The sequence below is a fragment of the Carcharhinus amblyrhynchos genome, chromosome 8 (genome assembly GCF_965287045.1).
Source record: "Carcharhinus amblyrhynchos chromosome 8, sCarAmb.v2.hapA, whole genome shotgun sequence".
In the NCBI taxonomy this organism is placed as follows: Eukaryota; Metazoa; Chordata; class Chondrichthyes; order Carcharhiniformes; family Carcharhinidae; genus Carcharhinus; species Carcharhinus amblyrhynchos.
In genome coordinates, this window is record NC_137331.1 from 21,383,364 (window position 1) to 21,406,702 (window position 23,339).

General features: G+C 41.4%; 1 non-coding gene across 1 annotated transcript; it reads right to left on the minus strand.

Moving 5' to 3' along the window:
• Window positions 1-20,879: 20,879 nt before the first annotated feature.
• On the minus strand, window positions 20,880-20,941 carry LOC145347128 (U7 small nuclear RNA). The gene has a single exon (XR_013887785.1). It is a non-coding gene; the product is annotated as a U7 small nuclear RNA (small nuclear RNA).
• Window positions 20,942-23,339: the final 2,398 nt, after the last annotated feature.

Here is a 23,339-nt window from a genome sequence, read left to right on the forward strand (position 1 = left end):
GAAAGCAAAGCAGTGAAACCAATCGATCAAAAACTAATTCAAGAGAGAAACCTTCAGGATTCAAGGGCTCACAATCCCTTGAAAAGAAAGATAATTAACTGGAATCCTCTGTTAATCTTCTCCTCTGTTGCACACTGGGGCACAATGAGAGCACCAGCTTGAGAAAAAGAAGCACTTTCAGCTCTTATGAAAAACTTTGCAGCTGTATCGTTCACAGCTGCTGCAATAACAGGGGAAACATTCACTTACATGAGACTCAAACAAATTTGGTAGACCTAAAGTATAACAAAGAACATCCTGAAGACACTGCCGGATATGAGAAAAGGAAGACTTCCCTACTACTCTTAAATAGAAATTTCACTTTCTGTAGGTAGAGGTATCATTTCCACACTTGTTTCATCATGAAGTTGCTTCGCTGCAGACAATGGAATTGCAGGGCCAACAGGATAAAGTACGATTACACCATCATCAACAATGGAATAAACCTCCAGACCTGGGTCTATGTGGAGTTTCTGTGTAGTACTCTTCAGCTGTAAAAGTTTTTTAGTTTGGGTCTCTGCTTCTTTGCTGGAAAGAAGATTTGAGTGTTGATTTGCTGGTGAGGTCTAAGTTTGAACTGCAGCTTATATTCATATCAATTAATAACCTCTGAACTTCCACTATTGGTTTGCTCCAAATTGAAGTTAAGGGCCTCATTCTTCTTCTTTGTAAAGCTCTTTGCTAGATGCTTGCAATTGTCATTGCATGTCATCAATAGGTTCAATGGAATAAGTAGACAAAGGCACCGCTTTATTACCTTCTTCAAAGAATCATTCTCCTCAACAGAGATAACAAAGTATTCACAATCATTGGCAGTGGAGTCAAAGAGTATAGGAAGATCTATGATCTATTCTTCCAACAGCTCATCTGTTTCTGTGATGGCTTCATTCGCTTGAACTCTCTTGGGGGATGTGTAGGACATGTATGTTTTGTTGTCTCCTTCTTGAAAGTCAAAAACATTGGTGGTGTGGGATAGCAGCTCCTCATGACTGCTGGCTTCTAAGTTATGTCTTTAAGAATGACCTGAATGAAAGCAAAGCAGTGAAAAGCAATCGATCAAAAACTAATTCAAGGCAGAAAGAGAGAGTGGGCGGCACGGTTGCACAGTGATTAGCACTGCTGCTCCACAGCTCCAGGGACCTGGGTTCAATTCCCAGCTTGGGTCACTGTCCGTGTGGAGTTTGCAGATTCTACTTGTTTCTGCGTGGGTTTCCTCTGAGTGCCCTGGTTTCCTCCCACCATCCAACAATGTGTGGGTTTCGTTGATTGGTCATGCTAAAATTGCCCCTTAGTGTCCTGAGATGCATAGGTTAGAGGGATTAGCAGGTAAAATATGTAGGGATATGGTGTTAGGGCCTGGGTGGGATTGTGGTCAGTACAGACTCAATGGGCCAAATGGCCTCTTTGTGCACTGTAGGGTTTCTATGATTCTATGAACTCTGTCCCAAAAAAAAAGCCAGCCAAGGTTTCGAAGTTCTTCTAATGCAAATGGTCTCCATCTTAGTTAGGGCATTCTACTTCCGGCTCTTCAAGCCTGCTTCTAAAGAGAAGTGAGAATTCTGCAATCTCATCCTATGGTGTTTTTACAATACAGACTGGCTCGCTGAATAATGAATCAACTTCAATATCTGCTGCAGCTTTGAATTTTCCCAGTCCGTGGAACAAATTTGGAAATTTATCTGTGTATTGCTCCGCTGTTCTGTATAGATACCTCATCAGTCTTTTATAGAAACAAAGTCCCAGCTAAGAAGAGGAATTTTCATGTTTTTAAGGTACACAAAAAAGGTTAATTTCTTCACATCCATGTCGAGGACATGTAGTGAACTGACCCTTCACTTTGAGGGATGTAAATGGCTTTATAGATAGGGCATGTATATATAGGTCCCTTTATGTATAGGGTCCCTTTTGCTTTATTTTAGATGGTTGAATTTCTACTTTCTTAAGCCAATTCTGAAGCCTATCCAATTTGTCTGATAAGTCTGTGATCCTGGTCCCGGTGTCCAGTTTAAATTTTGTTCTATTTCTCTGCACTTCCAACTCAACAGACCGAAACTGCTTACTGGATTTTTAAATTCTCCTAGAAAATCATCAGGTTGAAATATTATATTTCCAATTTCCTGGCCTTCAAACCGTTGGAAGCCTGTTTCAGACTTCTCTCTCTAAATTGACCTTTAGATTTACAGAATTATTTAAAATGTCTGGACTTGCCACAGAGAAGGCATTCGGCTCCCCCTGCTGGACAGACTTTGCACGATGTTGCTTTTTGATACTCCCTCTGGACTATTTTAAAATATGTGGAAAGATTCTTCCTGTCTCTCCAGTGTTTTTGACAGGCTTTATGATGGGCTAAGCTCCCAACTTTGGGCAAACATAGTGGATTGACCTTTCCTGAGCCTTGATGTCTTCTTGAAATACACTCTGATTCTGCTATCACTGCTCCTCCTGTCTTGTAAACTCTTTGACCTTCTCTAATGTTAAATCCTTCTTGGTTGGCGAATAAATCTGACAGTATGACATCAAGCACACTGATTATGATCTGGTTGTGAATTAATTCATAATTTAATGTTCTGCAGCTGCCATTCGTGGCTAGTGATATAATTCATTAATAATAGAATCAACTGATTCACCTGAACTTTGGTTCCTTCGGTTTGCTCTCATCTGTTCAATGACTAGATTGTTCTTTGGGCTGAAGTAATTATCAAAGACCCTCAAAATCTCCTTGTAGGACACTAAGTTCTCCCTGACTCATCTTGACAGAACATCATCAGCTGTGGCCCCAATTGTATATTAAATAATATTGATCTTGTATTTTTGTGTGTTTTCTTAGCACAAAACTATATGATACATTTCAAATTCAAAGTTTCCATTTTTGTCCTTGCTGCAGATGCTCAATGTGTTGGAAGAGCTATGGAAGTAGTAGCTGTTCAATGGTTGCCAACATTGTACTAGGTTCACTGTCATCTTCCAAGCTATGTTTTATTTTAATCCTTTTCTATTGCAAAGCTGAGCTGTTCCAAGGTCTTTACCCATGGGTTACCAATCTGTGGTTTCAGTTTTTTAAACTGTGACCTCCAGCAACACCACCTTGTTTGGATGAGATTTCACTTATTTTATGAGCGACTTGGAGATATTCTGTATTTAATTTTCCTTGAAAGCGATTATTTAGAATTATTAACATAAAGACCTCATGGTAAGACAGACTATTCTGTGCCATGCTGTCTTGCACCCTCTTGGTCATCTGAGCCTCAATGTCATGCTCACAGCATCATTAACATCATTGTCTGACTAACAAAATCCTTTACTCTATAGGCTACTACTGTTTCTAGCTTTTTAGAATTTCAAAGAAACCCTGTTTGAATTCTTTAGGTCTAAAATGATGACCTTACATTTGCCTACATTGAAATCCATTTGCCACAATTTAGCCCAATCAATTAATCTATTTTGTACTTTTGTAATTGTATGCTTCCATTAGCGTTGCTTACAATGCCTCCTGTTTTTGAGTCATCAGCAAACTTGAATATGTGGCTTTCTATCTCAAAATGTAAGTCATTTAATGAATACAGTAAATAACTGAGGTCTAGCCCAAACCATTGCAAAACACCATTAGTCATCCACTGCCAGAGTACCCTCTCCATTATCCCTTCCTCTGTCTCCTGCCACTCAGCCAATTTCCTAACCAGGGTCATAATTTTCCTTCAGTTCCACGACTTACTACTTAAGCTAACAGTCTCTTACGAGAGACTTCATCAAATTGAAGTCTTTATGAATAACATGCAGATTAGCTGAAGTAAGAATGATGTTAGACAATGTTATAGAGGCAAAATAACCAGTCCTAGTTAGGGCATGGATATATGGTTGGAAACTTATCTCGGGGTCATCATGGCACCAAGTTTGCAAACATGCTGGTTAAATCTTAGACAATTGGCAGGGTGAGGGCTGGAATTGGTAGCTAAGGAACAGAGTTTGGAGCAGAGATGGAAAACAATGGCTTTAGTCTTCCCAATATTTAATTGAAGGAAATTTCTCTTCATCCAGTACTGGATGTCGGATTAGCAATCTGCCAATTTGGAAACAGTGGAGGATTTGAGAAAGGCGATGGTGAGTTAAAGCTGGGTGTCATCAGTGTACAGTGAAATCTCACTGCTTTCAAAATGATGTTGCCAATGATGTTGGCAGCGTGTAGACAAGAAATACATGAGGTGACCATGGGATAGATCCTTGGGGACACCAGAATAACAAGGAAGAAGGAAAGAGAAGCCATTGTAAGTGATACTCTGGCGAGGATTAGATAGATAAAAATGGAACTAGGCGAGTGTAGTCCCACTCAACTAGTAGAGGGGCATTGTCATCACCCATGTCAAAAGGTGCAGACAGGTTGAGAAGGACAAGGAGGGACTTTTGTCACAGTCAGATACAGTCATTTGTGACTTTAAGTGCTGAGATGAAATCCTGATCATAGGGACTAAACTATGGGAATTCTGATAAAGATGGACATGGATTTATGAGGACTTTGGAGAGGAAAGAGAGGTTAGAAATGGGGCAGCAATTTACAAGAGCAATGGGGTTGAGAAATATGGGAGTGACAAGACAAATTTAAAGGAGATAGAACTGAGAAAATTGTCAACCAGAACAGTTAAGATGGGGACCAGGAGGAGAAATTGAGTGGTTTACTGTTCAGTTGGAATAGGGTTGATGGAACAGTAAGTAGTTCTCATGGACAAGATGCGCTCAGAGGCATAATAAAGAGAAATTGGAAAGAAATTAGAGAAAAGTACGATAAAGCAGGCAATAATTTATTTATAATGAATCTGGGTTTTGCCAATACATATCATAAATGCACATGTTAACAACTGTGAATAAACAATCTGATTTTAATATTGAATATGCAACATGTTTGAATGGCTGTGTTAAGTACAACAGACTTGCTTGCAAACTGCAAATTTTGTGGCAAACCTTCAAAAACATCAAAAATCTCCCCAAGATAATTCAGTAAATATTCAATTAATTGGTAACCAATTTAGCACTTAATTTAGACTTGTGCTACAAAAATAAAATTCTAATTGCATTATTTTAAATTCTATCTTTTTTAAAAACATTACATTTTAACAAATTCCAAAGATAACAAGAACATGAAAGTCAGAATTGTTTAGATTCAATTCAGATTGATACAATTTAGATTGAGGCTACCACTGGTCTCTCATTATAACTTTAATGGAAATGACAGGGAAGTTGTACGAGCTGCCATTTTCATCTGTTTACACCATTTCTCTGATTTCCATGGAATTATGAGTGGAAATTGGTGGTAGATCTAATTTATTTTCTATGTGAGAGAGATCTCCTTTATGCCAACATGCAGAAAAGTTGTGATTGCACCCTTTGTGAGATCATTTGATGGCATCATATATAGTACTGAATACAAACAGTATATAGAAAATCTTCCTGGTGCAATTAACAGATCAGTAAAATTAACTAGGATTGCAAAATGATTCTCAGGTAGTAGATGTTGACTTTGTGCAGCAGTGCACAATGAGTGACAGTGAATCGGCAGCCCAGCTTACAACTCTACCAAGTATGCTTTCCTATTATTTTAATGGAAATGAAGATTGCGTTGTAGAATGGGCTGCCAATTTGTTATCACTCAGTTTACACTTTTGCACCAGTATGCTTAGAGCTGTAGTCTCTAAGTAAAATCAACAACCCAAGGGGCAATACTTTATCCAAAATGATAGCAAATATCAGGTTTATCACCACTGACTGAATTTTATTTTACAAATGGCTACTTATAGCCAGCGCTTTGGAATGTCAATGACTATCAGTTTCTGCTCCACAACCTATTTGTCAGCGAGGCCACTTAAAGGAGTGAGCAATGGTATATGAAAGAAAAGCTTGATTTTAAATGTTAATTAATAGTGCTGGACTATTTTTGTATCATTGTTCATGTGTCTGTTTGCTATTGGTAAATTCCTTGTCCTTTAAAGGCACAACACCTAACATTCAAGGTGCCCACTACCTGCATTTGGATAGCATTCAGGAGCGGTGACTTTGTATTCTCTACATCAGGAGGTGCTCAGGCCAACCATTGCCTTAATTGTGATTAGCTAACTCAGCACAGCTTGCATATAGAACCTTGAACCTTCATGGCTGTTGGGTTTAGCTACTCAGTAGATAGCTTCAGTCAGGAACCTATTCAAACTATTGGATTGATTTGCAACTGTTTGCACAAGGGGTAAACAAGTGTTAGAAAGTCAACCACTAACACAAAGGAAAGGAAAATCAAATTGAATGTAAAATAATTGAACAGTCTGTTGTTGGCTGCTTTTCATTTAGCAGAGACAATTAAAATTGACCCCTTCATTGTAATTATAATTTTACCAATGTAATTTTTTTAAATTTCCTGTTGTCTGAAACATTAATCTCACTGGGCAGTAAGTGGCTAGTTACTTAAATAATTGTTTAATATATCTTAAACTATCTTAACAGAGTGAATTGGACTATTTATATCTTAACTGTTAATATCATTAAATTAATGGGCGGGATTTTATGGCCTTGTTCATCCCGAAACCTTAAAATCCCACCCGAGGTCAATGGTCCTCTCCATGGTCTGCCACCCGTCACCCACGTGGCGGGTGGGACAGCAAAATTCCAGCCAATTCCTTCCATTAAAAATATAACATACAAACATTTTCTTTGGCTTCGCAGCTTCCACGTTTCCAAAATTCAATGGCACAGGAAGTAAATTAAACAAAGATGCTGTGTGACTCACACAACAGTTACTGTAGCTAATACACACTGAATGTGGTAATGCCATTGAATAATTTTTTGAGATAAATTACTGTCATCATCACTGCTGGATAATGTGAATCAATTCTGCATTACTCAATATATTTGATTCTGAATAAGTTAGATGACATTAGGAGGCAAGTAAAAATGAAAAATGACAATCAAGACACACAATGCATATGCCAAACATTTCATACAGTAGGAGATGCACAAAGAACATGCAACTTGCATTTAAGTACTTGAAACATCACTGTTCTGCTCTATGTAGAAATTCATCTCCATGAATATTCTCAGATTCATTCAGTAGGACCTTTGATGAATTCCATGATTTTGGAAACTAGGTGCTCTTTCTTGTCCCTTGTTTTTACAGCTACACCACGACTTTTCAGCCAAGATTGAAGAGTAACGCTATTTAGTTTGGACAGCTGCGGAGAAAGAAAATAGATTTTAGAATTATCAACCCAAGCTCTAAATTGCATTTTTTTTTCATCAAGTGAAAACATAAGGCAAATAAATGACAACTTTCTTCCTCCATTCTACACCACCAACAGGGCGGCAGAGTGGTTAGCACTGCTGCCTCACAGCTCCAGGAACCCGGGTTCAATTCCAGCCTCAGGTGACTATCCGTGTGGAGTTTGCACATTCTCCTTGTGTCTGAATGGGTTTCCTCCGGGTGCTCAGGTTTCCTCCCACAGGCCAGAGATATGCAGGTTAGTTTGATTGGCCATGTTAAATTGTGCTTTAGTGTCAGGGGAATTAGCAAGTTAAATACATGGGGTTACGGGGATAAGATCTGGGTGGGGTTGTTGTTAGTGCATGTTGAATAGTCTCCTTCTGTACTATAGGGATTCTATGACAATCTATAATAACTCCTTCCCTTCCATACATGCTTTGCTGACAAACCATAAGATAGCTTGGGGTAAACACTCATTCTACTGCACTGATATATCTGAACTGATCACTATTGACCTTCGTCTATACATTAGTGACAACAATTTCAATAAAAATTCTCCTAATCAACAACTGACCTTGCCAGAAACCTGAGGAAACAGGGTAAAAACCGAAGTTTCCATCTATCTTTCATCAAAGTTGCAATGGAAGTTCTTGCTATACTCTAGAAATTTAACATCAAGCTTTCTCACATGATGTAACGAGCCAATTTAAATTAAGAACTAGGGAAGTTAAGTTGGCCTGAGTCATTTAAACTGTAATTTCTTACGCCACCTATTCTGCAAAGATTTTACCTCTTTGGGTTGTAATATCATAAATTTAAGGTAAGAGACAGAGGACGAAAAATGGAGTTAAGGAGAAACAATTTTACCCAGAGGATGATGGGAGTCTGGGACTCATTACCTGAATGGGTGGTTGAGTCAGAAACTCTAGTTACAAGAAATATTTACAAATTCACTTGCTTTTCTAAAACCTCAAGGACTACGGGCCAGGTGTAATCAGACCTTCATTGACCAGTGTGGGCATGTTGGGCTGAATGGCCTCCTTTGTGCTGCCAAAATCTATAAACCTAATCTAATCTAAAAATCATGAAGTCTTTAAAGTTGTATTATAGATAGGGCAAATATGAAATCTCTCCATGCAGACAAAAGCACAGAAAGAGATGGACAGGTAAGGCAATCTAAAAAGCACAAATATTAATTTAGCTATTAATTTGGCATAGTGCAACATGCTTCTAAAGTAATATTTCACAGCATGTAGTTACAGAAAAAATCATCGATTTATCCTCCTAATTTCTCAGTTTTTAGTATAATGCAAGGAAATAAGGAGAAATTGCCCCTTAAAAGCAGTTTCTGTAAAGGCTATGTACAAAATTCTGGGAGGAAATGTTTCTTATATCTTCCCCCTCTGAGATATATCCAGTGGATTTTCCAGTTGCACTCACCTTGAGATCAGAAAATCCTGCCCAAGGTCAATGGACCTTTCCATGGTCCACCCCTTGCCTGCTATGCTTCCCATAGTGGATGAATGGGAAAATTCACCACATCAGATTTATCAATTTAACCATAAGTCCCTAGCTACACATTCTTCAGCAATTGCCTCTCTTAGCATGCAATTTTCAATGATCCAGTGACTCAGAAATTATTATGTTCCAAACAGCATGCAATCATCTTTTTTTTCCAAGTTACTCTTAGAACCTTCAATTCCATTCTTCACCAGACATCTATACACCTCTGAAGTATATTTGATGTTTCTCTGCAGTACATCTGTTACATAAAGAACATACACAAACACAAGGAATAGAAGTAGGAGTTGGGCACCTGGCCGTCAATACAATCATGACTTATCTATGCTGGCCTCAGTTCCTTTTCTGTGCCATTTCCTCACAGCCTTTTAGTTCTGTTTGCCATCTATTTTTTGGCCATGCTTTCATAAGCACTCAAAGAAACTCAACACATTCAGTTCAGGACAGATGGCAACCATCTGCAAATACAAAGTGTCATACAAAGATCACAGAACAGCTACCAGGAGAACTCTTGTTTGCTGACAATTGTGCTCACAATTGTACATATTGTGGAGGAACTGCCAGTTGACCACTTTTTCCAAGTCTCAGAATGCTTTCGCTTTGTAATAAGTCCAAAAAAAACAAATTTGTACCAACCTGTCCCTGATCACAAATTTCAGGACTCATCGTTCAGTTCAGAAATTCTGTTACCCTTAGAGTATTCTCTACAACAATTTCTTGTTGGATGTTGAAATCGCCATCACCTGGCAAAAGCAAGTTCAGCAATTGGCAGTTTACCTACATGCTTTGGAGACAGCAGTATGACCCTAAGATCAAAGTCTACCAGGATGTAGAGATGATGGTGTCGGACTGGGATGGGCACATTAAGAAGTCTTACAACACCAGATTAAAGTCCAACAGGTTTATTTGGAATCATGAGCTTTCAGAGTGCTGCTCCAAATAAACCTGTTTGTGATTCCAAATAAACCTGTTGGAGTTTAACTAGTGTTGTGAGACTTCTTACTAAGTTTTCCAGGTAATGGCTCTTCCATCGCTTTTCTATGGGAATGTGAGGCATTTTATAAAGCAACTGGATGCATTCCACCTTCACTGGCTTAAAGGCCAAGACAAAATCCCAAACACCAGAGTTCATCTAAGGTGTTGCGTGCCTGGTTTTGAGGCCACGCTCATCAGAGTTCAGCTTTGCTGTGTTGGCCATGTGGCTCGCATAGAGGATTCCTGCATACTTATATTATTGCCACCTGAGCATGGAAACCTGCACTGAAGGATACCCTAAGCTCAGATACAAAAATATATTGAAAGCTATACTCAAAGCTATATTCAAAGTTGAACCCCACCACTTGAGACAAAAACAGACCCAGACAGAAGTCTGTCATTGAGCAATCTCAACAATTGAGGATAACAGGCCGCTATAGGACAAATCAGTAGCTGCAAAGCTGTGCCTTAACCCACTCCTCCAAGTGACTTTGTATGTAACATTTGCAAACATAATCGTGTTTACAGATTCTCTCCAGACTTTTAGCCCATGTCGCTTTCCTCTGACAGCAAATGTGGGCTGAAAATTGCTCCCTCAATGTTGGTGAATTATTGTTGAGCTTGTGAATGTTCCATCATGAAATCTCTCATCTATAAAAGAAAATTATCATGTTTGATTCAAATTTGAGGATAAATTTTATATTTCTCTAATACCTGATTATTTTTTGCATGCTTTGCCACATCAACATCCTGGATAACTGGTTTAGACCTTGGTTTCTTTGGATTTGAATCTAATCCTTTTTCCTGTGATTGAGAGAGCACAAAATACAGTTTATGAATTTTCAGCTTCAGGGCTTAAGAATACCTTGTATTTGGATAGTTGGTCAATAAGATGTCAACAATTACTGCTGATATCCAAACAAAAATTGTGCTTACTACTTTAATTAGACACCAAATTACATTTTAAATCAAAAACAAAGCAAAACAATTAGATTACCCAGTAGTAGGTGCTCTGGTCAAATAAGATACTATCATAAGAAATAGGAAAACGAATAGACCATTCAGCCCTGCGAGCCTGCTTTGATAGTCAAAATCATGGCTATTTGATAAAAGCAAATTAGTGCAGATGCTGACTTCTGAAACAAAAACAGAATGGTGGAAAATCTCGGCAGGTCTAACAACATCTGTGGAGAGAGGATAGAGCCACCGTTTTGAATCTGGAGAACCCTTCATCAGAGCTGAACTCAAAGAAAATAGGACAAAAATAATACTGTAAGGGTGAGGGGATGTTGTAATTCACAAAGCTGTCATAGACAAAAAGACAAAGGAAATGTAAATGTTGGTGATTGTGACTAAGAAGAGTGTTGATAGAGGCCTATTAAGAGGTCAGAATATAAAACTAGCAGAATAAAGTCAAGCAAAGGACAACTTGAGACATGAGGGGTTGGAAACAAGATGGAAAGCGAGATTTTAAAAAAGGATGGAAGAGATGAAAATTTGAAAAAAATGTAATCAATAAAATAATAAAAGATAAAATGAAATAAAGTGGAAATGGAATGGAGGTAGAGAATAGAGTCCATCCTCTGAAGTTGTTGAACTCAATGTTCAGTCTAGAAGACTGTATAGTGAATAATTGGAGATCAGGTGCTGTTCCTTCAATTTGTGTTGGAATTCACTGGAACATTGCAACAGGCCAAACAACATATGGATATGAGAGTAGGATGGTGTGTCAAGCCAAATGTGCTTGGAAGTAGGGTTATAATTGGACCTAAGGGAATGGAGTAAGAAAAAAGGAGAAGTGGAAATTATTTGACAGAGGAAGAGAAGGGAGTAAACAAGAGCAAAAATACAATAATGGAGATGAGAAGGAAAGACAGAGAAACTAATGAGGGTTCAATTGGACTATATAAGATCCTTTATTTTAGGCAATATGCAGACATGTTGGCTGGGATTTTATCACCCTGCCCGCCTCAGGAATTGGACCATGGAAAGGTCCGTTGATATCAGGCGAGATTTTAGTTTTGGGGCAAGCAAGGGTGGAAAATCCTGCCCATATATTTTGAAAATTGGATTCAGGATTTCTAATGAGAAGCATGCAAAATGCCATTTTGGTAAAAGTGTTTGCACATGCATCTAACAAACACCTATACAGACCACAAGATGATTACACGAGTCAGTGTGAACTAATTTAAAGCCAAATCCAAAATCTCTAAACTCCTAGACTTACATTCCCTAAGTTTGAAACTTAACAATGACAGCTGTTAAAAATCTATCAAATCATAAATAGGTGTGAATGGTCACCATGTATTCTCCATTGTACAGGAATGGCTTCCAACTTTAAATCATTTTGGGTGGACAATAAAATTATTGATTTTGATCATGTGACTAAGACTGACTGACTATAATGGGCCCGATTTTACCATTAAGTTACGTCTGTTTTGGGTGTGAAAACTTGGTAAAGTCAGGTGTGAGACAATCCAGGCCCATGCATTTAAATGCATGCTTTAAATTGACTTAATGGGCTGCATGCCCAACTTTACCAGCACTTCACCCTTTACCCCCGCATTCACAAATCCGGAATTGGCACGAAACATAAAAGTCTCCATAAAAGTTTGATTTGGGCACTCCATTGTGAGGGTTAGTGAGGAGGTAAGTGCACAGCGTCCAACAGCTCTCTGCTGCTCATGGGTGCACTTTCGTTGTGGCCATTTTCTTTCTTGGGTCGGTGGGGGCTCTGCAAGTGTGTGGGGGAGGTGGGGAGCTGTTGCTCAGCAGGGTCTCCAATGTCTGCTTTGCAGCACGGACCTATATCTTAGCACTGACATTGGGTCTTACAGTCCTGCTGGGTCCTAGCACAGTTAGCACTCTTCCAGCTGAAGGATACGTACAAAGCCCTTGCAAATTGCACTGCTGCAGCCGTTCAACTTTTCAAGGAGCTGTGATTTTGGGGAGAATGTGGCTGGGGCTGTGATTTTGGGGACCATGTGAACGGTGGAATGGGCAGTATGGAAAGTGACTGTTGAAGGGGCTAGGGCAAGCATCATTCCCTAACCTCTATATGTGTTCCTCTCCAACACCTCTCCCCATCCCATCTTCAGAGTGACGAGGTGGCTTTTGCGATGCAACTGATTGATTTTGCTGTTCTTTTGGTTGCTGTTGGAGCTAAGGAGGGAGAGCAGGAGGAAGAATCGCAGGCACTGGAGGCAAAGACCTTACCACTTGCAGGAGTAGAGAGAGGTGGCCACCACTCACCCAGAGGGGGGCTGTAGGAGAAGGAGGGAGCAGAGACCCTGGCAGTTCCGTGCACGAGTCTCATTTGAACAGATGTCAGACACCACGTGTGCTTATGTCTCTACCTCTGAAAGGAGACAGTGCAACATCTGTGCCACCTGTTGCAGGACCTGACACCAAGAGACAGGAAGGGCACTCACTCTTGGTGGCTGTTAAATTGACGGCTGCTTTGAAAGTTGATGCAAGTAGCTCCTTCCAGACCCCGAGTGGAGGTGTATGTGGCATTTCCCAGTCAGCTGTGCACACCTGTCTCAAGCAGGTCACAGAAGCCCTGTGTGCTCGGGCTGGGCAGTACATCAAATTTAACCTGGACCAGGCCTTGCAGGAAGCCTGGGCTTCAGGGTTCGCCATTGCGTGAATGCCTAATGTACAGTGGGCCATCAACTGCATGCACATAGCCCTCAAGGCCCCTCTACAGAATCCATGAAGATTCATCAACAGAAAGGGGTTCCACTCCCTGAATATGCAACTGGTGTGTGACCATAATATGTACATTATGTACGTCTGCACAAGACACCCAGTGTGCATGACAGCTTCATTGTCAGGAGCTCTGACATCCCGGAGACATTTGAGGATGAGCCCAGGTTGCAGGGGTGGCTCATGGACAATATGGGTTATCCTCTTCGGACATGGCTGATGATGCCTACGCAGAGGCCAGTGACTGAGCCTGAGACCTGCTATAATGAGGTCCATGTAATCACCTGTATGATAGTGGAGAGGTGCATTGGCTCCTTAAAATGAGATTCCGGTGCTTGGACCATCCTGGCAGGGCCCTACAATACAGCCCAGTGATCTCTTTCTGCATTGTGGTGTTGTGTTGTGCCTTGCACAATCTGGCTGTGCAGAGAGGTGATCTATTGCTGGCGGAGGAAGAGGAGGAGGGCGTGAAGGCTAACCAGCTGGATGTTGCTGAGGAGGAGGCTGCCCAGAGGAGGAGAAAGAGGAGGAGGAGGACGAAGAAGAGGAAGAGCATGTCGAGGAACACCACCCAGGTGCTGAAGGGCTAAGAACATAAGAACATAAGAAATAGGAGCAGGAGTAGGCCATCTAGCCCTTCGAGCCTGCCCCGCCATTCAATAAGATCATGGCAGTTCAAGTGAGGCATACAAGCTCAGTTAGGGAGGCCCTGATCACCAGACGGTTCAATCGCTAGGCGCTTGTGTCTGTTGTTTCCATCCCTCTCCCCCCACCCCAAAGTCCTTCTATCTCCTGCAACATTGTCACACCAGAGTGGTGGGCCTGGGTACGGTGTATTAGCAAGGAGCTAATACACCGTACCCGAAGGTTCCTTCAGCCTCCGAGGACTCATATGGGCTGTCTTGACCAGGATGGGCGGGAGCTGCAGTAGGGGCCTGGGGTCCAGATGGCCCCCGTGTGTCCAGTTCTGTCCCTGCAACATAGTATACAAGGTTAAGTGTAAGGGAGGGAGAAGAATCCAGAATGCAAAACACATGATTCATATTTTTCCACTGAACATAGAACAAAGGACAAAGAAAATTACATCACAGGCCCTTCGGCTCTCCAAGCTTGCAGCGGCCAGGCTGCCCATCTGATTTGTAACCCCCTATCCTTCTCGGGGCCATATGCCTCTATTCCCATCCCATTCACGTAGTTGTAAAGATGCCCCTTAAAGATCACTATCGTATCTGCCTCTGTGATCTCCCTTGGCAGGGAGTTCCAGGCACCCAATACCCACTCTGTGCAATTAAAATGCAGTAAAAAGTCTGACAACACCAGGTTTTAGTCCAACCGATTTATTTGATAGTAAACTCACAAGCTTTCGAGGGGACTGCCTCTTCGTCAGGTGAATGGAGAGTTCTGGCCTCGGACAGAGCATATAAAGCACCGACAGTTTAGAGATTACTGATTAGAATGCGAATCTTTACACCTAATTAAAATGCCTCATACATTTCCTTTAAACCTTGCCCCTTGCACCCAAAACTCATGCCCCCAAGGAGTTGCCTCAAATTGAGGGGAGGATTGACAGGTGCTCACTTCCTGCTGGCAGCCCGACCATACTGTTGCTGACAGTTCGCATCTCCCCTTCCATTGACAGCTCCAGCTCCCGCTCCTCAAAGCAGGTAAGGACCTGGAGGTCTGGCTCACCACCCCTGTCTTTGCCCTCTCTTTTGTGTTATGGTAGGTCTTCTCCTGTGAAAGAAATGATGGCATAATTCCTGCAGAATACCAGGTGGTGGCCCTTAGAGGGTAAGCACAGTGGGGTTCTTGGAGGAGATATGAAGGAGGCGCTTGGGGGTCAGGGGCTATAAACATGCAGGGTACTGAGGTTGGGAGGATCGGGGAGAAATTTGGGGAAGATGCGAGATGCAGTTAAGCATTCACTCTTGCTGCTCAGATGAGGTCATTGACCTTATTGCGACACAGCTTCCCAGTTCAGGGGGGCGGGGGGGCAGTGCCATCGCACTGACTGAGGCAGCAATTGCCTCCCAGGCCGCAGTGCCATCAGCCCCTCGGGTCTGCGTCCTCCTCGGAGAAGATGGTGTCCCGCCTCACCTCTGCTGCATCCAGTAGCCTCCCCAGATAATTTTCATACCCCCATGGCACCACATTCAGATTGTTCTTTATAGCTCCTTTGCCAACTTAGTGGCAACTCATGTCCCCAGCCACCACCTTTTCCCTTACCCCCTCCACGTTAAGTCATTTATTGTCCAAAAGTTCTGCGTTTTGACAGTTCTTAGACAGCTCTGACAGTTCCCACACAGCTTCACAGTGTTTTTTTAAAATAATTTTGACAGCTTTGACAATTCTTTGACAGCTTGATCCAATGAATATGTGCACATTTTACACACAATTATGCTTCCTTTAATAATCCCAATTGGTGCCTTACCTCTGCTAGAGTGCCTTATCTCTCCCAAAGGTGAACTGGAACCATATCTAAAGGAATACCTTGCCTCTCCAAGTGGTAGCCTGGCTATCCAAATTAAACCACCAAGTTCAGACCAGCCCTTACCTGGTCCAATCTACACATTCTAGGATCTGCACAGTCTGGGATTCACACTCTTGACTTAGCCACCAGGCCAGTACTAAGGCTTGGTCAGGCGTGGTCTCCCTGAGTCTGAGATGGTCCAAGTGTTTCTCTGAGGTTTTACCCTGGACTTTGACTTTCTATGATACCGGCCCTGTTTTCTCATCATGATTCCAGAGACCCTAATGGGCCGGTTCTGAAGTTTCTCATGTGAACCAGATCAGCCATTGCAAAAGTTCTTTCTGTTCTTGCCAAATCATCATTTCTTATTTGTTTTTGTTGGGACCTTATCCTCTCCGCCAAGATTGAGAATAGCAAGCTTAAACTGGTTCAAAGCCGTTGTCCCATTAACAGCTCCACTGGACAATGCCTGTTGTGTATAGTGTAATCCTGCAATCAAACAGCATTTGTGACATTTAGTCTCCTTGGATGCCGACAATTGTTTCTTCATGCCATTTTTGGAAGTTTGAACTGCCTGTTCTGTCAGTCCATTTGACAACAGGCAATAAAGTGCTGTTCAGACTTGTCAGACACCATTAGAGAGCACAAAATTCCAGAAATCACCATGAGTAAAGGCCATGCTGTTACCAGAAACCAGGACTTAGGGCATTCCATGTGTACTGAAGTTTTGTTGTAATTTCTTGAGTGTAGCCTGAGTAGCCATGGAGCCCATTAGGAGTATGCACCTACCATGATTAAAAGCATGGAACCCATAAAGAGCCCCATAAAGTCCACATGCATATGCACACATGGCCTGCCAGGCCACTCCCATGTGCCAGCCCATTCCCATGGGTGTACGGAATTTTTGATTTTCCTGGCACGGGTCACATCGCTTCATCAAGTCTGTGATGTCAGAATCAAGACAGGGCCACCAGATATAAGTCCTAGCCAGCATTTTCATTTTGGATACTCTTTGATGGCCATTGTGTAGTTCTGTTAATATTGGACGTTATTCCAGGACTCAGGGTCGCTAAAGAATGATCTCACCCTCAGCATTAGCCACTATGCCACCATGAAATGGGGTTTCATTTCATGGTGGCACAGTGGTTAGCATTGCTGCCTCACAGAGCCAGGGACCCAGGTTCGATTCCCAACTTGGGTTCCTGTCTGTGTAGAGATTGCATGTTCTCCATGTTTCCTCCATGTGCTTCGATTTCCACCCATAGTCTGAAAGACATGCTGGTTAGGTGGCTATGCTAAATTCTTCCTCAGTATACCCAAACAGGTGCCGGAGTGTGGTGACCAAGAGATTTTCACAATTTCACTGCACTGTTAATGTAATCCTACTTGTGACTAATAAATAAACTTTTTTTTCTTCTGAGGATCGTCATGTCAGATTATGTGCCTCATTTTAGACAAGGTTGGATCTTTTAGGGCCAGGCCTTAATCTGCTTTGCAGACACCGGCCTGTAAATAATTTAGAGTAATCACAACCTCTTCCAATGATGGTAAAGGAGCCAGGTTTGTGGGCAACTAAGGCAGGTCAGTGTGTCAGCATTGGCTATCTGGGTTCCAGGGCTGTTTTCTAAAGGATATTCATAGATTGCTAGTAACAAGAAGTTGTGCTGTATCCAAGAGAGCACAATAATGAGATTGTCTTGTCCTCTTTGAAAAAGTCAATAAAAGGTTACGGTTGGTAACTATAAAAACATCAACCACAGATGCGTCGACAGAACATTTTCATACCAAATATGGCAGCAAATCTTTCTCAATCTGAGAATATATTCACTCTGCATCCAAAAGGATCCTGGAGGTATGGACAATGGGCTTTTCCGTCTTGTCTTTCCACTGATATGACAGCACCGCCCAACTCTGTATGGGAAAGCACTGCAAGTCATAAGTTCTTATTTAGAATCAAAATGGGCCAGTAGGTTAGATGGCAGCATTTAGAAAAGGACCTGTGGAGCTTCCCTGGATCATCTCTGGTATTTTTGTACAAGGGCATGCAAGGGAGCCAGCATGGAAGCCAAGTTCATAGAACATAGAACATAGAACATAGAACATTACAGCGCAGAACAGGCCCTTCGGCCCACGATGTTGCGCCGACCAAAAAAAAAAAGTTCAGGATAAACTTTCCATAATAATGTTAATCCCAGGAAGGATTTCAACTCCATGGTATTCTTTAGGGTTGGTGTTTACTAGACGGCCTTTACCTTACCCTCTATTGGCCATGACCCCTTGCCATCTACTCGGTAGCCTCAATAGGCCATGTCAACTGCCTGGAAGATGCATTTCACCCGTTTCAAGCAAACTCCCGCTCTATAAAATCTCTGCAAGATTGCTTCTAAGTTGGCAAGGCATTCCTGTTCTGAAGGCCCTCATGGCCATAACATCATTTAAGTGCACTGCTACCTTGGATAGTCCTTGAAGGATGTTCTCCATAACTTCTTTGGAAAATGGCATACACCGACAAAACCCCAAAGAGCAAATAGGTTTACTCATAAAATCCCTTGTGTGTTTATAGCCACATATTTCTGGGAGGACTCATCCAATTCAAGCTGAAGATAGTTGTGGATCATGTCCAACATGGAGAATGCCTTGCTGCCTGTTAGTTTAGCATATCTTTGATTCAGGGCATGGGGTACCATAATGTTATATAAACTGTGTTACAGATGGGAAGGGAGAAAAGTTATTACATTTCTCTTCCCATCTATAACACAGTTTATATTACATAAAAATAGTCTTTCTCCTGAGCAGAATCTTTCTTGCTTGCACTATGAGAGTTAGGCAATTGAGTGATAATCCATACTGCTGGGTACAAACACTTATGTAACATCTTTTGGCTGGCCAGCATTCATTCACAAGGGCAATCTCATGATTTTATATCTGATTAACGAGGGTTTGTGCCAAGCACTCCATTTGCTCACTCAGGATGCTAAAAAGGAAAATTCAATGTTGATGATTTAATCTTTCTTCCCTAAATTCTACCAGGTAACTTTACAGTTAAAATAAGGATCACTTACTTGAAGCCGCTGGAGTTGACTGTTTGCAAACTTGCCCTGTTCCACTGTGCAGGCACAGCTAGACCCCATACAAGGAGCTGAAGTTAACAGTGCACTGGAGGCTCCAAACACCGACAAAGAAATCGAGATCAAGCCCATGTCCATTGTCGGACCATTAACTGGTTTAAGAAGTGACTGTGCACCCAACTGGGATGGAAATCTCATCTCCAAGAGTTTCTAGCAGCAAAATGTTGGCAACTCTCTGATTCCAGCAGGACCACTGGGGGTGGTGGTAACTGTTGGGACTGCAGTCAGTCCCTAACAGTGAAGCCATGGAGCCAAAGTTAAGGGTAAATGAGGGGAGGGTGTTTGGAGCAGAAAGCTGTGAAGCTTCAAGCTTAGCCATGCCCTCTGCCCACTGGCAGGATGAGTCTTTAAGTCACCATTAATTCACCACTTAAAGGCATCAATTGTTCCATGAATGGACAGGCTTCCCAATGTCTCCCCAGTGTGAATAAAATCACAGTTAGGATAGGGGTAGGAGAGTAGTTAGCAGATATGATGGCTATAGCATGGTGAGAAGTCTGACAACACCAGGTTTAAGTCCAACCAGTTTATTTGATAGTAATCCCACAAGCTTTACCCAAGTCCAACGCCGGCATCTCTACATTATAGCATGGTGCTCAGTTTTACAGTCCTCTTTCCTGCCAAACCAACCCAGGGGAAAAATCCAGCCCAACGTTGGCAGAGTTTTTCTAACATATAGAAGTTAGTTCCCCATTAGATCACCAGCACCCATGTGTACATTTTGTCTGTGTGGGAAGCAACAGATGGTTTCCTTTCAAATCCCAATCCAATATGAAGGTTAGTCAAGACAAGAATAGACCTAACAAAGTAATAAGTTAAACATTTTTAAAATCACTCTTCTCGTAAGGTCAAGAGGGTAGATGCTCCTTTAGGACCCACAAGGAAACCTTGTGTTCCCCTATTGCAATGTCATCCACATCTCTCTCCTTTCTTTGAATGTAGGTTGCCTTAGAACTGCCTGGCAATCATTCCTGCAATCACCTTCATACCTCATAATTTTCCATTGCTTCCCATATGGAATAAGTTGGAAATTGAATGGAGGGACTTAAATCCCCTGGGACTCACCTTTGTAGCTCTTTATTTTTCTACTAGGTTCTATGCAGATTTCTGGCCTTAACAGTGACTAGATCTTAAACCACAGCTTCATTTTGCCAAAAGCCGGCAGCTGCTAGAAATAGGATAAGTGTATCAGAGCTTTTGAGAGTGGAGAAAATGTGGACAGCTGCTTATATGGGTAGCATATACGTATAGCAGATTGACAGGCAAGACTTTGAGACATGCAAACAAAGTCCATTCACCTGGTATTTCGTACTGTCGTATATTTGCACTTTAACAGCTTTCTGTCTTTAACATGGTACAACGTTCCAAGAGAATGTTTTAGAGAGAGAAAGGTTGGATCACTATGCCTAGAAGCAACATGTCTACTCTGTGGCCTGTTTAGATAACAAGTGTTAAACAAATATCAGAGTGCAAAGATGGTCTCTCTACTAATCACATATTGATTCTATAGTTAGAAGGACCATCATAGAACATAGCGACAGGAGTGAGATATTGATGTAAAAAACACATCAGTACTGACAAAGGAACCACAGAGTGCAGAACAACATGACAGCAGCTTATAACAAATGAAACAAAAGAAGAAGCACACTGGAGAGAGACCACAATGTTAGTACCTGGGTGAGCAATCCTTGTCCCTATCCTGCCCATTTGACTGACTTGAGGGCCCACAGAGAGGCTAGCAGTGCAAACTATGGAGAAGCCATTCTCTAGTATTGAACTCTTTCCTCTGCCATTGATCAATCAGAGCGGTTCCAGCCTACAACTGCCGAAACCTTCTGGACAAGTAGTAAAAGAGCTATAACCCTTTTATCAGAGCTTCAATTTGAACAATAAAAGCATCAAGTCAGTTCCTTTCTATATGTTGCAGATCCAGTAGCTGACAACTTTCTTCCCAGACGAGGAGATTTCCATTGATAAGTCCTCATTGCCCCTGTAGTTCATCCTTAACCTACTCTCTGCTTCCCAGCCATGCTGACTGCAATGCTGCTGAGGGTGTTGTACTGTTCTGCAGATGAGGTTATCTTCCCAGATGCAGATGAAAGCCCTCGTTTCTCCAAGAAATTTTACCTAAGGGTCGAGAATACTGTGAGAAATTGAATCCCTCAGAACTGTGACATGGGGAGAAGAAGAATAGGAGTTGGGTAGAATCTGTAGTTCCAAAAAAAGTTACAGGTATGCAATGTATATAGAAAGAAGTACAGCTCCATATTGTTGAAAATTAGACAATATACTTGGTGAGAAGTCTAGTATAACCAGATAACAGATGGTTTATATTAATGTATAATATAAATGATGATGTACCACTGACAGTCAGTCGTGTTGTAGACTCTCTCTCCGAGAGAAAGAGTAGTTGGAACACCATGCCTAGGAGCAACACAGCTACTCTATACAAAAGTTGGGCTCTGACGAAGGGTCATTCAGACTCGAACCGTTGGCTCTATTTTCTCTCCATAGATGCAGCCAGACTGGCTGAGATTTTCCAGCATTTTCTGTTTTTGTTATAGCTATTCTATAACTTGTTTAGATGCAGTACTAATAAAGAATTGTTAAGCAGATACCAGAATACAATTAGAGTCTATCTAACCAAGTACCATACCTAGATTCCACAGACAGAAGGATCATTCCTGAACAGGAAAGATTGTCAAAACCTTGGTTGAAAAGTCAATTTTAAGCAGCACCTTAAAGGATGAGAGTGTGCTAGAGAGGCAGAGAAATTTAGAGAGGAAATTCAGCTGAAGGGTTGTCACCAATAGTGGATCGAGCAAAATCAGGAATGTGCAAGAGGCCAGAATTGTAGGAGGGCAGAGATATCCAAAGATGACGCTGGATGATCCTGGAACAATAAGCAGACAAGACCAGGAACAATAATGCTTTATGTGATCTATCCAGACTTGGCAATGGATTGCTAAACCAGTTGTCCCTTGGACTTAAGATGCAGAACTGCGGACCACACCAGGGGTACATTTAGGGTGTGCCAGAGAAATGGTTTGAATGGACACAAGGACATCAAATTGTGATGATCTAACTGAGAGAACTGGTAGCTGCAGGGAAGTATGGAAAATGGAGAGCCAACAGCTTCACAGCTGGGAATTTGCAAATTACTACTGCAAGTGAATGGAGAGAGCGTTTTTTCCAAAGGTAGATACAGAATAAAGTGGGATTGGAAAGGTAAGGGAGGCGTGACTGGAGAAGGATACAACAACGTGCTCAGAGATACCTTTATCTCTAACTGGCTCAATTGGAGTATGTAAGAGCTTTTATGGAGGGAGAAATTAAGAAAGGTTAGGAAGACAGCGGTGATTTGAGAAGTAGGTTGAATCAAGGTGCAGAGGCTGAAGGAAGAGATAAAGGTTTATAGGTTTTGTATAGTGCTTCATTTGAGCCGTTGGAATGGTGGCTACATATTTTGGGCCACCATGCATCCACTTGCCTTTAAGCAGCTCTTTAAGAACTGTTAATACAGCAGATATTTCACTACCTCTCTTTGACAAGCTATCTGATGTTTACCACATACATGATCTTATTGAATGGCGGGGCAGGCTCGAAGGGCCAGATGGCCTACTCCTGCTCCTATTTCTTATGTTCTTATGTTCTTATGTTCTTATGAAATGAAAGCTCAATTCAAAGATCTGATAGGATGTCTCATTCCCAAATTGAGGAAACACAATTCTCCTAGCACATAAGTATCACAGCCTGAACATCTAGATTGGAAGATCCGATCCAATGTAAAAAAATGTCAAACAGATAATATTTCAAAGATTAATTCTTACTTCATATTTCCTTTTTTCAGGTCCTACTGTATCTGAAAAATGTCTTTCTGTCAATGATTTTAGGTTCAGAAGTTGAGTAGACATTTGTTTTTCTTGCTTATGCGGCTCCTTTACATCAAACATATGTAATAACTGGAAGTCAAAATACAAACAAATAATGGCATAATACAGACAGCCACCCTTTTAGTTCAAGAAATTATATGAATTAGCTGAGTCTGTGAAATTTACCATGATGAATCTCCAACAAATCTGACAGTAATGGGGAGCTTCAGGATTACATTTCAGGTGAAAACCTCTGAGAAAATGTTTTTTTTAGGGACTTACCCAGTAATTCTACAATTACACATCAATCAAAATTCTATAAATTTTACAGGTTATATTAAAATGTTAATTTTATTCACCAATTCAAAATTTATGACTTCAGCTCAAATCAC